Source organism: Grampus griseus (genome assembly GCF_964374135.1).
Source record: "Grampus griseus genome assembly, chromosome: 18".
NCBI lineage: Eukaryota > Metazoa > Chordata > Mammalia > Artiodactyla > Delphinidae > Grampus > Grampus griseus.
In genome coordinates, this window is record NC_139012.1 from 34084899 (window position 1) to 34099281 (window position 14383).

Below are 14383 nucleotides of genomic sequence, written 5' to 3' on the forward strand. Positions count from 1 at the left end.
GTATTATGTCGTAAAAATCCAAGTCCTGTTGAAATTCTTTGAAGATTAACTGTACATTTTTTTCTTGTTTGTTTTAGCAGACAGTTGGCATGGTTGTTTAGATCAAAAGTTTTGATTTCCCTTCTGTAGGTAATGCTTTCAAAGTCAGTTTGGGTTTCCAAGTTAATACTATGCTGTTTGAGTTTTCTTGTGCTTGTTCACTCAGGGATTTGCCTAGGACTTATGTTTTGATATGAACAATAATTCAGTTCTAAAGCTTTGATCATGTTTACTGTTGTCTGTTCTATTAGTGCACAGACTGGGCTAAGCCTGTTTTTTTCAGTTCAGATACAGTATTTGGGCAATCCTATCTCTCACCTCCCCAGTTTCCCAGCCACTGTTTGGTTCCCTGGGGCTCCCTTTTCCCAGTCTCCTGACATGGGAGCCAGAATTTCTCTCAGGGTTTAGCCTTTTGTGCTAGTGAACAATTTTGCAATACTGTGGCCATTCTCAGGTAAAGCTGAGAGAGAAACGCAAGACAAAATATTGGTGATATCCCACACACTCTTTGGACCATTGAGGTCACTTTCTTGATTCCTCTGGATAGAATTATGCTTTTACCCTGAGGTTTAGATATCCCACCATGGGAGCAGAGCTGCTTCATGACTGGAGCTTCCTAAGGGCAGGACTAAAATGGAAAATAAATAAAAGGAGATCCTCCTTCCAATCCACTCTCTGTCTTTTTGCTTTGAAAAACAGAATTTTCCTCCTAAGGTTTATTGTCCATCTCTACTTGTGCTGTCAGGTAAAAGCCAGGAGATAAAGAGTGCAGAGTAAAAATGAGTAAAGTCATGGCCTCTCCTTTCTTCTTCAAGTTTGACTTCCCTCCCATTTTATCTGCATCATTTACTTTCCAGAGTAAACATAGTCATTCTTTGTATTCTGCCCAGAGTTTTTTTTGTTACAATCATGGGGAAAGATAGGCTGTAATGAGCTTATTCCAGCTCAGTCATCATTGGAACTCTTTTACTAGAGCTCTTTTTTTCCTTCCAGTTTTATTGAGATGACTGACATACAGCATTGTATAAGTTTAAGGTATACAGCATAATAATATGATTTACATACATCATGAAGTGATTATCACAATAAATTTATATCATTAAAGAAAAATAGAAAAAACATTTTTCTTCTTTTGATGAGAAGTCTTAGGATTTACTCTCAAAATCTTTCATGTATAACATACAGCAGTGTTAATTATATTTATCATGTTGTACGTTACATCCTTAAATTCTTATTTATCTTATAACTGGAAGTTTGCACTTTTTGACTGCCTTCATCCAATTCCCTCTCCTCCCACCCCCTGTTTCTGGTAACCACAAATCTGATTTCTTTTTCTATGAGTTTGCTTGTTTGTTTTTAAAGTATAATTGACCTACTACACTATGTTAGTTCCCGTTACACAACATAGAGATTCGATATTTGCATTTCAAACTGATCACCACAAGTCTAATTATAAATGTCACCATACAAAGATATTACATAATTATTGACTGTATTTCCCACAATTTACATTACATACTCATTACTCATTTATCTTGCAACTAGAAGTGTATACCTCTTAATCTCCCTCACTTATTTCTCCCCTTCTCCTACCCCCCTCCTCTCTGACAAACCCCTGTTTGTTCTATGTATCTATAACTTTGATTATGTTTTGTTATGTTTGTTCATCGGTTTTGTTTTTTTAGACTACACATGTAAGTGAAGTCACACGGTATTTGTCTTCCTCTTATGACTTATTTCACTTAGCATAATACCCTCTATGTCCACCCATGTTGTCACAAATAGCAAGATTTCATTCCTTTTTATGGCTGAGTAATATTCCATATCTTGTTTATCTATTCTCTATTTATGGCCCCTTGGTGAATGGGGCTGCATCCTGTGAAGGCTGGCTGAGGGCCTAAAGGTGTCCTAAAGTTGGTTGTCCTGCTGGTGAGTGGGGCCATGGCCCAGGGGAATCCAGGCCTGGTGCCCACCCACTGGTGGATGAAGAAGTGTCCTGGGGCTAGTGCCAGCCTACTGGCAGGCAGAGTCAGGTCCTGAGGGTCCCTGGCTGCAGGGTTCAGGGTTCCTGGATCCAGTGTTGACCCACTGGTAGGTGGGTCCAGATCCCATCGTGGCTGGCTAAGGAGCTCAAGGTGTCTTAAAGCTGATGTTGGCCGCTAGTAGGGAGGGCCAGGCTCCAGAGTTTTCTGGGGCTTGTGCTGGCCTGCTGGTGAGTGGGCTGTGTCCTGCCAGGGTGGCTGTGGGGCTATGGTAGTCCTGGGAATGGTGTCTACCCTGTGGTGGATAGGGACAAAGCACAGGGGGTCTTGGGGCTGATGCCAGCCCACTGGTGTGTGAGGCTGGACCCAGGGCTATGTCGGCCCTCTGGGGAGTGGAGTTGAGTCCTGGAGTCTCTGGATGCAGGGCCCAGGGGTCTCACTGTTGGTGTGATGTCCCACAGGTTGGTGGGCCTAGGACCCAGAGATTCCTGGGTTATTGTGGGCTCACTGGTTTGTGGGCCTTGTCCTTGGCCCTCTGGTGGGCAGGGTCATGTCCTGGAGCAGCTTTGGGCTCAAGGGTTATTAAGGCAGCCTGCCTGCTCGTGGGTGGGGTTCTGTCCCTACTGGGCTAGTTGCTTGGTTTAGGGTATCTCAGTACTGATGCTGACAGGCTAGTGGTTGGGGCTGAGTCCTGGTGCTAATAAGCTAGAGGGAGGATTCCAAAATGGTGCTTCTCAGCACCAGTGTCCACGTGGTAGGAAAGGCTCCCCCATATGGCTGCCGCCAGCATCTCTGTCACCAGAGTGAACTCCAGTTGCCTCCTGCCTCTCCAGGAGGCTTTCCAAGATGAGCAGATATGTCGTATCCAGGCTCCTTTGAAAGTATTACTTCTTAACTGGGTCCAAGAGCATGTGAGATTTTGTGTATACCCTTTATGAGTGAGCCTCTATTTCCCACAGCCCTCTGGCTCCACTGAAAATAAGCACCCCTTGCCGTCAAAGCCAAACATTCTGAGGGCTCATTTTCTTGGTGCAGGACCCCTGGGTTGGGGAACCCAATGTGGGTATTGAACCCCCTAGCTCCTTGGGGAGAAACTCTCAATTGTAATTATCCTCTTGTTTGTGGCTTACCTGCTGGGGTTATAGGTCTTGACTATACCACATCTCTGCCCCTCCTACCCATCTCATTGTGGTTCCTTCTTTATATCTTTAGTTGTAGAAGATTTTTTCTGCTAGATTTCAGTCTTTCTTATCAATAGTTGCTCTGTAAATAGCTGTAATTTTGGTGTGCCCATGGGAGGAGGTGAGCTCATGGTCTTCCTATTCTGCCAACTTGGTCATTCCTCACTCATGCTTAATATTTTACCATTAATGACTTGTTCATCATGCTACTTTTTGGTTTACATTTTTGGCATATAGTTTGCCATGTACCTCTTCTGGGCTTCAGTGAGGAAAGAGGAATTCGAAATATTTGGAGAGTAAAGAAGGAAATTATGGATAAATATAACATAGATTTCACTTCCTTTAGACTAATATACATTTAAATTATTTTATACCCACTTTTCAGAGACAATGTGTGAAATATGCATGTACTAGGGTTTTACTAATTTGTGACATCTGTTTGTGGTGGCATTGTACCTATATCTCACATTTCTCATTAATCTCATTTCAACACCTAGTTGACATATACAATATTCAATTTTGACTCCTCAAAATTTGTTTTCTAGAATTAAAAATAGCTTCATAACTTTATAGAAGAAACATAGCAGTGTTAATAGCACATTAAATGGTCCTGCCATTTAATAAAGTATTTAGCCAACCCGACCATTTTTGCACTTACTTTACGCTCATGTAACCTCCTAAGATTTCTCTGGAATATCATATGCTTTATAGCACAAAAAGTACATAGTGCCATACAAAATAGACAATAGAATAATGCAATGTATACTGCAAACATTTTTAATAGTAAATTAAAGTCATACTGCAAGATTTTTCTTGAGCATTTTAGTTTTTGAAGGATGCTTTCAAAACTAACCTTTCTTTATTCTATCTCCTCTGGGTAATTATGTGTGAAATATTTTGATACAATGAGGAGGGACATTGTCTAAACAATTACTTTTTCCTGTTAGTAAACTTTGCATGACTCTATTACTCATAATCTAAATTTGGACAAAGCAATGGATATAGCAGACATTCAATACTATTCTGGATGGATATAACCCAATCTATATAGCAGTATATTTCCTGGAATTGTTTTCCAGAAAAATCATGCACTTTTCCATGAACAGTAGTTCTCATGTACAATGTTAACCGGCAGGTCAGGCATTCCTATCCTCTCATGTCATTAATACTGCTCAAAATCGGAGATTGAATTAACTTCAGTAAAATTCTAGTTAAAAAAAACAAACAGATCTGTTTAAAGAATCATCTAAATTTATAACATTAACTGTTATGATGGTTATTTAGCATTGGAATTTAATGTAATAAATTTTATTAAACGCCAACTCTGTAAGCACCTACACAGAGACTACAAAGAGAAATATAGGAATATCAAAATTAAAATGTTGTGCTCAAGAAAGTTATAATTTTATAAGGGCATATTAAATAATTAAGGCAGTGATTTTTATAACTAGTAGCTGTATAAGAAAATTAATATTTATTGAGAACTTACTATATGCCTGGTCCTGATTTTAGCACTTTAAAGTTTTTATGCTGTTTTATATGAAGGAAGTTTATATTTTCCCCACAATACAAAGAAAGGCACAGACTCAAGAGTTTAACAATTTTCTAAAATAGATCCAGTATTCAAATGTCTGTTGGAAGCCTGTGAAACACTGTGGAGCCTCACACAATATTCTGGGGATACTTACCAATACAGTTGCAAGCAAAATGTCACAGGAATTGATAAAAAAGGAAAGAAATCTACATGTTTGATCACAAGTAGTTCATGGAAGTGGTGGTACTTGATATTGGTAGGGTTTTTAACAAATTTTTATTTTATATTGAAGTATAGTTGATTTACAATGTTAGTTTCAGGTGTAGAGCAAAGTGATTTGGTTATACACATACCTATCTGATTCTTCTCTCACTTAGGTTATTACAGAATATTGAGTAGAGTTCCCTGTTCTATACAGTAGATCCTTGTTGGTTATCTATTTTATATATAGTACTGTGTATATGTTAATCCCAACCTCCTAATTTATCTCTCCCTCCAACTTTCCCTTAGTGTGCAAGTGAGGGCACTCATTATATTTAGAAAGTGAAGACTAAACTAGAATCCAGAAGATGGAAATCTTAAGATTATTTCAGTAAACTACAAATGCTAGAGTTTTAGGGTGTCCACAGTGGAGTGGCATGTAGATGGAGCAGAATAAAATAAATTTAGGTTGAGGAGTTTGCTTGTTGTTCATCAGGTAGGTGATATTCACTGTAGGTCATTGAGAGGAAGAATGAAATCATTGTTTATCAAGGTAAATCATAATTCCTTAGGTAGGAAATAACATGGAAAAGAAAGACACTGGAAAGAACAGACATGAGTAGAGTACATATTATTGTAAGAGTTTAGAGAAGAAGGTATTAACAAGCAGACAAATGTGAGGAATATTAGGGGAGATAGAATAAGTTAAAACTAGCTAAGTATATTTTATAGATCAGGAACAGGGAGGCATTAATTAAATAATAAAAGTTGGGTCACTATAGTTGAGAGAGCAGAGGTGCCCTTGAGGGAAAAAGAGAAAACAAAATAAAGCATTTTGAGAAGATTATATTTTTAGTATTGGGTACATTTAGTTTGAGGTGAGGATAAAATACCTATGTACATTTATCTATTAAGACATTGGAGATTCTTTTAGATTTGGGCTGAAGATCTAGGCAAGGCCAAGTAACATCAATGTGGGAGGTATCTGCAGGCAAATTATCATTGAAACTCTCAAAGTGAATGGAATATCCCAAGAATCAAGTGCATAGGAAACAGAGAAAAAATTTTAAAGCACCATAAATTTAGGATTCCAGAAAACAAACAAAATCAACAGAAGAGAAAATTAGAAGCTGTGTTTCATACATAATACATATAAGCAAGATTCAAAAAGCAGAAAAATAATTGTAGCTCTCTTTCTTTACGCTTAAGTGCAGTCACATATTATCTCATTTAATCTCAACATTCCTCAGAAGTAGGGCTACCATCATCCCTTTATAGAGGAGAAACTTGAAACTCTGATGAGCTAAGAAACTTCCCCTGGTCACACAGGAATGGATGGCTGAACAAAGATTCACACCAAGCAGCCTGCATCTAGATTTTATACTATTAATTTTTATGTTATACTGTCTCTTGGTTATCAAAAAGCTTTTCATTTTCTAAATATGAATAATTGGAGATTTATAATTATTCTTGTTTATAAGTCCTTATTTTACTCTTGCTATCTTGATAAGCAAAACTGACCAAGAGACAGAGAAGGATTAAAGTGAGTTAGGAGAGATTTCAAGGTGGGGCATAATCTATGGGTGATACAGCGTCACTGAATTAAATATAGATATGGTGCTGTTAACTCCATTTTCCAAGAGTGACCTCTTATACAGCTGATATAATTTAAATTCATCATACTCCTAATCAGTACATGGAATAGTTTCTTAGCTTTAATTTATTCATGTCAAACACACAGAATTGTGGATCCTACTAAAAGGTAATTGTTTTTCTGATAGCAAAGAAACTTCATCCTTAGCATAATGACCTTTGTTATGCTTTAAGACATGTTTAATGAGTGGATTGGGGTATCTATATTTTGAGATAAGTGTTGAGAAAAGCATAATGCTCTTTACTACACTTAGAGACTCTACATGTACTCTACATCATAAACCCCTTGCTCCATTGTGCTTACAGAGGATTCAGCAACTTTTAAATAGCTCATTATACTCTGATGAGATTATACTCTGATGATAGTGAAGTTTGCTTTCGGTCAAGCTTAAAGAAAAGGACTATGCGATACTCACGTATAAGTCATACACCTAAAGAAGTAGGCTTATGCTTTTATTAACAGAAGACAGAATAGCATGGAAGCTAAGTGTGGGCTCTGGAGCCAGACAGCTTATGTTTGAATATTAGCTTTGCTGCTTACCCTAGCTATGTGATGGTAGATAAATGTTGTGTGCCCTATAGTTTTGTGTGTGTGTGTGTGTGTGTGAGGATTAAATTAGATTATCCATATATGATGCTTAGAATAGTGCCTGATGTGTGGTAAGTATACAGTAATCTTTCCCTTCTCTTAAAAATGAAATTTGAATGAGTATTTAAAGCATATTTGCTTAAAGTGGTACCTATTTATTCTGCCTGTGGCAAGACATAGGGTTAATTCTTTATTCCTGATGAGCTCTGTTTGAATTATTCTTACTTAGTAATTTAAATAAATTTAAAAATATTCCAATATTTTCATCATGAAAATGTATTAGAGTTTTAACCTCTTCTGTTACACAACCTTACTAATTTTAATGCTATCTTTTTCTTGTTACAATTCTCTCTTATTCTGGTTTGCAAAATTTGTCTATTTTATTGATCTTCTTCAAAGAACCAGTTTTTGGTTATATTCATGAAACCAATTTCCTTATTATCTTCTGTTCCATTATTTTTTGTATTTATCTCTATTTTTTATATTGCTTTTGCTTCTTCTTGTTCTTCAAAGTTTTGAACAATAGGTGGATTCCTTTATTTTCAGTCCATCTTAATTTGAAATTAATACACGTCTTAACATATTACAAACAATACTTTGGCTACTCATACAGCTTTTTTTTTTTTAATGGGAAACACCATTAGTTTTTGCCTGATATATAGCTTATAAAATATGCTTTTAAATATTATTTTATTGAGGTTTTCCTTTGGACTCTAAGGTCAATTTTGTAACAATTTCATGTGTTTTGAATAAATGCATTTTCTTTGACACATTCAAAATGGTCAGTGGATATATTAGTTCCACACAATTTTGTTATTCATATCTTAATTTTTTTTTAGTTTTCCTTAGTTTGGGGGTTTTGATATGTCAGTTGCAGAGGGAAATTTGTCACATCTTTCAGTATATATTATGTATTTGTCATTTGGCCCCTTTCCTTTCTCTTTTATATTTCAATATATATATTGATGAATAATAAATTTTAGCAAAATATAAAGTGTAGTCCAATTTTGACCTGAATTCTATTTTGCCTGACATTACTAGTGCTAAAATTGGTTTCTGTTAGGAAATATTTCTTGATAGGTATATTTTATCAAATCAATTATATTTATATGTTGAGATGTATGTAATTTTGCTTTTTTTAAACTTCTCATATATAGATTTTTATTTTCCCACATTATGAATTTTCTTTTAACAATGTTGCATAATTTGTATCTTTAATGAAGGTATGAACTCAGTCTTATTTGTTAGGATCACTCATAAATTTGGGTTTATTAACATGCTGTACTACCATTTTATTATATTTTCTTTTATGGTTTTGCATTTTTACCAGTTTTTTTCTTCCCTTTATTTTTTCTTTTCTAGTGGGTTAGGGGATGCATATCCTATTTCTAGTTTCCTTCTCACTATTTACTAACATTTAAGAGATAAATATTTTTAATCAATATATAAATAATGATCATCTATATCTTTCTTCTGAATAAGACAAGAACTTTGTTATTAACCTTCTCCCCAGACCTTCCACCCATATCCTGCCTCAAACACCAGTCATGACCATCTGGAGAGTTAGTGACAGAATTATAATAATGTTTAAACAGAGTATTATATGGAGTATTAACCTTGAGTATTTTTTTATCTGAAATATCTTTATTTTGTTGTTTTCACATGTAAATGAAAGTTTAAGTAATTAGTAAAACTTAGGTTTAAAATTATGGTTTCTTACAAATTTGTTAAATGCTTTTTTAGAATCCTGAAAAACTTTTTTTTTCACTCTACAAGCTTTTAGGATGTTCTCTTTAACCCTGCAGTGCTGAAATATCATGATTTATCTAATTGTGTGCCTCTTCTATTAATCCTGTACAGTATTTTGTTCATCCTTCAATCTGAAGACTTGTGCTTTAGTTCTCAACTATTTTCTTCTATTATTTTATTGATTATTTTTACTCTTTTATTCCCTTTTGGGACTTTTAATTTTCTAATTATTTAAAACACATTTGAGAGCAGTTTTAAGTTCATAGCAAAACTGAGCAGAAGGTACAGAATTTTCTGTATAGCCCTTGCTCCCACACATGCATAGCTTTCACTTTTATTAACATCCCCCGCCAGAGTAGTACGTTTGTTACAATCAATAAACCTGTATTGACACATTATAACCACCCTAAGTCCATAGTTTACCTTAGGGTTCTCTCTTGGTGCTGTATATTCTATGGATTTGCACAAACACATGTAATCATAATTATAGTCTTTTATAGAGGATTTTCACTGCCTTAAAATTTCTCTGTGTTTCACCTTTCATTTTTCCCCTACTCAACCCAACCCCTGGCTACCACTGATATTTTTTCTATCTGCATCATTTTGCCTTTTCCAGAACATCATATACTTAGAATCATAAAGTATGTAGACTTTTCAGACTGACTTCTTTCACTTAGTAACATGCATTTAGGATTCCTCCATGTCTTTTTATGGCTTGATAGCTCATTTCTTTTTAGTACTGAATCATATTCCACTATATGGATATACCAGAGCTTATTCATGCATTCACCTACTAAAGGACATCTTGGTGCCTTCCAAGTTTTGTCAGTGATGAAAAAAATCTGCTATAAACATCTGTATGCAAGTTTTTGTGTGGACATAAGTTTTCAACTACTTTGGGTAAATTCCCAAAGTGTGATTACTGGATCATATGTAAATATTCTTCTGGAAATTTTATGAGGTAAAGGTTAGAATAAATGATCATGCTCTCCATCCTTTCCCTGTCTGAATCTTTCTGAGATGATCTAGAAGTCTGATACACCATCAAGCATGGCTGCTAAGAGCACACACTCTGGGGTCAGATTACTTAGGATCAAATGCCAGTTAGTTCTTCTGCTTCTTAGCTGTATGACCTGAGGGTTATTATTTCATCTTTCAAGCAGAAAATTCCTTACCAGTTAAAATAAAATAAAGTGGAACTACTGATATTTGTTATAAGTTATTGTAGAGATTAAATCAGATAATGAATATAAAGTACATAGCATAGTGCCTGTCACATAAATTTTTGATGTCTATTAACTCTCATTGTTGTTGGTTGATTTTCCTGAAATTTTGGGAATTCCTAATATGGGTTAATAGTCTCTAGTGTAGATATGTGGATTATCTTTTCTGGTAATTAGTGGTTACCTAAACCATAGTCCCATTTTTTTTTCCACATGCACTAGATCCACTGCTATAGTTTGTCTATAAATATCACAATTACTAATGCTTAGGGCAATCAGGGAAAGAAGGAGAATCTGGGCCACCTAACTACTCTAAATGCATCTCTCTGGTTTATCACCCCAAGACAGTGACACTGCTTATTGATTCAAGACCTGGTCTTTCTCCAATGTTTCTACTTTGTCATATTTCAGCCTGAATGTGTTTAGGACTCAAGTTTACTCCAGTTTTGTTCTTCAGCATATTCATATTCATAGATTTTCTAACTTTAAGAATTCATTATTTATGGACTACTGAAAATGTAATGTACTTATTTATCAGTCAGTATGGATTTGCTCTTCTTTAAAATATGCTTTCTGTTATATCATGAGATTTGGGGTAGAAGGAAGTCATTGACCCCCTTAAACCAATCTCAACTCTTTGTTGGGAGTGTCTTGAATTAAGTTTTTCAGTTTATGTTTGATGTTTTGCCCATCCTCCATGCCTAGTTTCTATGATCTATTCTAAGCAAGGGGCTCTAGTGGAAGTATACCCTTGGCTATGTGGACTTTTATCATGGTTTCCAGCCAGTCAGAGACACCAGAATTCCAACAGTGTTCCTAGGAGAGTTGTCCTGCTTGAAGACCATTACAAACTTTTTCACTTTTTGTTTCAAGAAATCAAATATTTTTCTAAACCTCTTTCCTGTCCTTCAACTCTTGCTGTTCCTCCTCATAGACAGTAATATAACTGCTTGAAATTTATTAACATTAGTTACAGCTTGAACAGGAATTAGGCCATGTTTCTTGCAACAGTACATTATAACATAGAACATAACATTTTCTTTCTTAAGCTAATCTTGAGAAAAAATACAGACATCCCTTCCATGTTGTAAAAAAATAAGTTATTTTCTAAATAATCCACTGCTATTTAGTCTTACTAAAGAATTAAAATTCCATTTAGCCAATAATTTTAAAAAGTAAAATAAAGGGACAAACACATGTTCTTTGGAGGTGTTACTTGCCAAGAACTTTAAAATATTTTATTCTTTAATGTTCAAAATAATCCTATGAAGTAAGTGTATTCTCATTTTACCAAAGAAATAGTTGAGGTTCAAAGAATATAAGTAACATGTCAAAACACCAGGAAAGGCTACAAAATGGGTCAGAGATATAAGGTCTGCTGGACAACAATGCCCATTTCACTTAATTTCACAGTTACAGATAGGCAATTAATAAATGAACCCTTTAAGCAATAGAGGTCACTTGCTTCTTTTTAAGATTTACATGAATGTCATATATTACAATATAAAATATATATATGACTACAAAATAGACTCAAAAAAGAAACGATTAGAGAGTGTGATATTTCTATATCAGGGGAGGAACTTATTGAAAATGTACACATAAATCTTTGGTCTGAGACTAAAAAGAAAATAAAATCTGTTATACATCATTCCCTTAATCTAGTTAACTTTAATGATAAAATTCTAATATGTTTAATTCATTTTTCTTTTTTAATTGAAACATAGAAAAAGATTAATAGTTTACCTACCATAATACACTTAAATTCTTCCATTTGCTTCCCTATGAAAATGCATTTTGGAATATGGGGTTAAAAGTACAATGCCTCTAAAATTAATTTGTATGATTAGGCAAGTTATGTTTTAGCTAAAGCACTGAATGAAGTAACACGTGCAAAATAGTATCATAATATTTATAGCAAACAGAGTTGAGCTTTGGTACAAAGAGGGAAATGAGATTCCCAGATCAATTTCAAACTATTGTATTGTATGAGTCATTTCAAATGTCTCTTCTGGGACTATTTAGATTGTGGGGTTCAGGGTAACTATGCCTTCCATACACATGAACCTTTTCAGGATATAATCATTAGTAAATGTGGCTTATGTGATTAATCATTGGTTAAGGAAAAAATTCATTGGAAAATTGAATAATAAAAGTGCCATGTTTCTCTATAACTTGATAACATCAGTTCAAATTAGTTTGGTGGCAATTACATATATCAGTTAACACTGAAGAATGTCAACCCAGGCTATTATTTTAAAAATTGCCATAACTTGAATGGAGTCAAAATATACTCACTGAATGAGTTTAGGTTTTGAATCAGTTACAGTATATTCCTTGAAAAATAATTTATTTTGTTTTTATAAATTGTTTCCTTCACTAACTGAGCAGAGATGAATATGATATCTTCCAATCCTGGAGTATATTGTTTCAATTTAGATGGTAGAAATAAAGATGAGTTATAGGTAATCCAAAGGAAAAAAGAAACATTTTAAAGAGGAATGTTTGTCACATAGGGCAGAAGGTGAGAATGTTTATTTAAGAATTTCATTGAGAGCACCGTTGTGTTGTGATGTAAGTGATTTGAACTTTGCGCTAAAGGTAAGGTTTCCTTATCACACCTTCAAATATTTAATTTTCAAAAACCTTGAAATAAATTTAGAAATATGAATATATTGTTAACCAAAAGGTTTTTTTTTCTTTTCTATAACCTAAATTATTTAACTTACATGAACACATCATTCACTATAGCATGCGTTCTAAAGTATGGAGGGAATTCTAGTTCAAATCAACCACTAGCTTTACTAAACTTAAGAAAGTGAAAGCATTCTCAAAAATAACATTGCCAGAGACTAAACTGTTAACTTCCACTTCAGCTGGCAGATCCTGTATTTTATTGTTCTTAGTGTACTAAAGCACAATTGTGTGACTGTGTTCCCTCTGGATCCTCTATAAAAATAGATATATATCTTAAAAAGCTGTCTAAGGAAGTAGAGTTTTAAGTAAACAATATAATAACCTGTCTTAAGGCTAATCAGCATTTTCAAATATCAGAAAAGAAGCAGTTGAATTGAATTTTTAGTTACTGTTTCTTTAGGTGAAACAAATACTGTCTAAATCTTTTGAACTGTAAAATAATATAGCTTATTTGAAATTCTCATAATTATAAAGGGTTAAAATTTTGTCTGTATATCTCATTTCTCCTTTTAAGTGTCTCTAGCATACACTGTAAGTGAATGGACAATACATTTATGAATATGTGGAATCACAAATAAGTTAGTAAACACAGAAAGCATTTTGAGAAGCACTGAAATATAATAGATATGTAGATAATGACACATTTCAACTGCGAGTTTACAATAGTTATCTTCCAAGCAAAATGTAAAAGCTTGAGTGAACAAAAGATAAAGCTAATACTATCTAATAAGAACAGACCATTATAGATCAGTGAAACTGCAAAACAGATTTGTAAGACAAGGGGCAAGCCACATTATCTAGATTAACATTTTTCCAGCTCAAACAAGAAGGGCCACTGTAGGAAAGTAAGAACTAAGTAGTATGGCCTGCATTTAGTCAATCTGAAGTAATTATTAATTTATGGTTGTCTGTGATTTTAATGAAAATGAAAGTTGTGTGGAAAGAATTGAGAGAGATAATGTGCCGTGAAACTGAGTTTCATTTACTTAGGGGCCACCTTTTCCTTTTTTGTTGTTGTTAAAGGAAAGAAAGTTAAGGCAAGATGTCTACATTAAAATCTCACTAGGATTATGTAACCACCAAGTTAAATGGTAATCATTATATTCAAGGTAGAGTTAATGCAAAAGAAATTGAAGCCTGGATTTAGAGCTTATTGGCAAGGGCAGAGTAAAAAAAACACCAATGGGCTGCAATTAATGTCAAAGTTATAATTATTGTCTTTATAAATATGAAGAATCCAATAGCTATTTCATCAGACATTTTATTCTTATTGTCATCATTAAATGTCCCTTTCAGTGATGCCATTGTTGGAAAGAATGTATTTCAAGAGTAAGGAGGAAGCCATAGGAGGCAAACCAAATCATCAGAATGCAACCTCTTTCTCTGACCTCAAACAAAGTGTTTCTAGAGAGTCATAAGAATGACAAGCCTTCCAGAGAATAACAGGCATATCTAGTGTAATAGTGTGGAAAGAACAACTGTTCATGAATTGAATTTTGTAGCTTCCCTCTACAAAAATAACAACTCTGTTCCAA